Consider the following 3,966-nt stretch of genomic DNA (forward strand, 5'->3'; position numbering starts at 1 on the left):
TCAATCAACAAAGCAACTTCCAGCAACACTCGCAGGGGGTGCTGATAAATGTTTAACAACAGCTCTCAAAACAAACAGCCCTGGGATGCAGAAACTGTCAATTTCTGTGGTATAAATCTTTCCACTATGGTCAGTTTCAAATGCAAGGTGACCGAATGTGGATTTGGGAAAAGATGGGCACCATTGGTTCTGCCCAGAGGGTAACCGTCTCAGGGAGTTTACAGACCTGGAACTGTGCTTATTTTCATTTAACTTGAACAAACGCGATGAGGTTTTGTGATGAGGCTTACAGAAGCTAAGTTGTGAGTTGGAAGTGGTGGAGCTGGGACTAGAATTCAGGTGGTCTGGTTGGTTTGCTAGAAGTCACGCAACTGGTGGGAGCTACTTCAGGGCATCAGAGCCAGGTGTTCTGAATAGGGTGGCCTCACTTCTAAAGAAGCTCTCTGAAGAAGCCATCTGTATGTCTGTTTGTGTCCTCTCATTTCTTAGGAGAAAGGATGCAAATCGTATCATTTCAATAGATACAGAAAAAGCATTTGACAAAATACAACATCCGTTCATGATAAAAACCCTCAACAAAGTAGGTCTAGAGGAAACGTACATCAACAGAATAAAGGCCTTAAATGAAAAACCCACAGCCAACATCATACTCAAGGTGAAAAACTGAAAGCCTTTTCCGCTAAGGTCGGGAACAAGACAAGATGCCGCTCTCACCATTTTTTTTTAAATACACACATATTCAGTGTCATGATCAGCCTATTAACAATCAACAGCATGGGTGCAAAAACAAAACAAAACAAAACTACATTAAAGCCCTTTGTCAGAATGCTTTATACTTTCCACAGAACAGAAACTAAAATAATCTGTTATACTGTTAGTCACAAATGCAGTCCTCGAGTTTTTTGCCCATCCGCACGAGTATTGTCTAAAACATGTCTTTGTAGAAGCGAGGCCCTTCCACCACTGTGCTTGGCTGAGTTCACAAATCTGTTGTAACCTGTAGCTTTCCAGTCACTTCTCTGGCTCTTCTCTCCTGTTAAGCTTTGTTTCCTGGCGTAATGAAAACCTTCTGGCACTGCCATAGCTGCTACTGCTGCTGCTGCTGCTGCTGGAACCACCATAGTCACCTCGGTTTTGTGGTTTGGCAAAGTATTGGCCTCCACCACCATAGGGGACAGAGCTTCTGCCTCCAGAATTTCCTCCTTTTATGGGTCCAAAATTTGAGGATTGATTGTGGTATTGCCAAAATCATTATAGCTTCCGCCACCTCCAAAGTTGCTTCCATCATTACCAAATCCGTTTTAGCCATCCCCACTGCCTCCATATCCACCATGACTTCAACTGCCACTGAAACCACCTCACTCACTGAAGGTCCCTCCACGACCAAAGTTGTCATTCCCACCAAAACCATCTCCATGATCACCACCAAAGTTTCCAGAACCACTTGGATCTCTGGTTAAATGAAGCACTAACCTTCTCTTGCTTAGATAGGGCTTTCCTTACTTTACAGTTGTGGCCATTCACAATATGGTATTTTTGAATGACAATTTTGTCTACAGTCATGGTCAGCAAATGTTACAAAAACAAAACCTCTCTTTTTGCCACTGTGTCGGTCAATCATGATCTATCACTTCCATTTTCCCATACTATTCAAAATAATCTCTTAAGTGATGTTCTTCAGTGTCTTCTTTAATGCCACCAACGAAAATCTTTTTTCACAGTTAAGTGGGCACCAGGTCTTTGAGAATCTTTTCTTGAGACAGCCCTCTTTGATTCCACAACTCTTCCATACACCTTGTGTGGCCTTGCATTCATGGCTGCATCCACCTCCTCCACGGTGGCGCACGTGACAAACCCAAAGCCTCTGGAGCACTTGGTGTTTAGATCTCTTATTACCACACAGTCTGCAAGCATTCCCCATTGCTCAAAATGGCTCTTCAGACTTCCATTGCTTGTTTCAAAGCTCAAACCTCTGATGAAGAGCTTCCGTAGCTGCTCAGGCTCTTTGGGAGACTCTGACTTAGACATGATGGTGGTGGTAGGGGAGACTTTAAGGATGCTTACTGGGCAGCATCCACGGGCAGAAAAGACTAACAAACGTATCTCCACTCTCACCACTTTTATTCAATATACTACTGAAAGCTGTAGCCACACCCATCCCATCAGGCCATAAAAAGAAATAAAGGCATCCAAATTGATAAGAAGTAAAACTTTCACTATTTGCAGATGATATGCTGCTATATATAGAAAATCCCAAAGACCATCAAAAAACCACTATGCTGATAAATGAAGGCAGTAAAGCTGCAGGGTACAAACTCAATATATAGGAATGTGTTGCAGTTCTATACACTAATAATGAAGCAGCAGAAAGAGAAATTAAGAAAATAATCCCATTTACAACTGCTTCATAAACAGAGATAGCCAGGAATGGTTCAGTTTAGGAATAAACTTAACCAAAGAAGTGAAAGATCTATACTCTGAAAACTACAAAACACTGATGAAAGAGTTTTGTGGTTTTGATGAAAGACATTCCATGCTTCTGGATTGAAAGAACAAATATTGTTAGTGTCCACACTACCCAAAGCAATCTGCACACTTAATGCAATCTCTATCAAAATACCAACATCATTTATCACAGAGGTAGAACAAACCTAAAATTTGTATGGAACCACAAACAACAACAACAACAACAACAACAACAAAAAACCCAGCATAGCAAAGTAATCTTGAAAAAAGAAAAAAATGGAGGCATCACAATTCCAGATTCAAGTCATATTACAAAGCTGTAGTAATCAGAATGGTATGGCACAAAAATAGGCACATAATCAATGAACCAGAATAGAAAACCCAGGAATGAACCCACAATTATATGGTCAGTTAATCTCTGACAAAGAATGAAAGAATATACAATGAGAAAAGGACAGTATATTCAACAGAGGGTTGGGGAAACTGGGCAGTAACATGCAAAAGCATGAAACCGGACCACTTCCTTACACCATACACAAAAATAAACTCAAAATGAATTAGAGACCAGCATGTGAGACTTGAAACCATAAAAATCCTTGAAGAAAGTACAGGAAGTCATTTTTCTGACATCATCCATAGCAACATTTTTTGACATAGGTCTCCTGAGGCAAGGGAAATAAAAGCAAAAATAAATTATTGGTACTTCAAAATAAAAAGCTCTGCACAGTGAAGGAAACAACCAATAGAACTGAAAGTAAACCTACTGAATGGGAGGAAACCTTTGCAAATGATGTATCCAATAAAGGGTTAATATCCAAAATATGTTTTAAAAACTCCATGTATGTCTTTATACTTTTCTGCGTATGTACATAATCTTAAACAATAACCCATGGAACATAATTATACTTTATGTTTTAAAACTCTGTGAATAACATTGTGTATGGTCTTCTGCTACGTGCTTTGCTTTAATAGCACGGTTTAGGGGATTAATGCACATCAATAGATGTGGCACTAGTTCATTCATTTTAACTGTGATACAGTATTCCATTATTGTATAAATATATAACATTTAAAAAGTCAGTTCTTCCATTGTTAGACATTTAATTGGTTTCCAATTTTTTACCATCCCCAAATGGTTAATTGTACATGTCAGTCTTGTTCATACATATGAGAATTTTCTCTGGAATCCATACCTAGAAGTGGAATTTCTAGGTCACAGAGGGTGTGTGCACCTTCAGTTTTGCCAAGGCAAACAAGTCCATTTTCAAAATTGACTGTGTCAGATTCCCTGCCCAATGCCAGCGTATGAGAGTTCTCTTCAATCTGTATCCTTAAGATGCTTTTGACTTGTCTGACTTTAGGAATATTCCAGATCTGATGGATATTAAATAGTCTCAGTGTCATTTTTATATGCAACCCCCTGATGTGTTGGGCCTTTATTCACCTGTTTGCTGTCAGGTCCTGACTCAACCTTTCTCTCTTTCTATCCTGGAGGGAGCT

At 39.6% G+C, this 3,966-nt stretch overlaps 1 pseudogene; it reads right to left on the minus strand.

Annotated features, from left to right (window-relative positions):
• On the minus strand, nucleotides 1-1,563 carry LOC119876893 (annotated as a pseudogene).
• Between the last annotated feature and the right edge of the window lie 2,403 nt (nucleotides 1,564-3,966).

The sequence above is a fragment of the Canis lupus genome, chromosome 12, assembly GCF_011100685.1.
Source record: "Canis lupus familiaris isolate Mischka breed German Shepherd chromosome 12, alternate assembly UU_Cfam_GSD_1.0, whole genome shotgun sequence".
NCBI classification, from domain to species: Eukaryota; Metazoa; Chordata; class Mammalia; order Carnivora; family Canidae; genus Canis; species Canis lupus.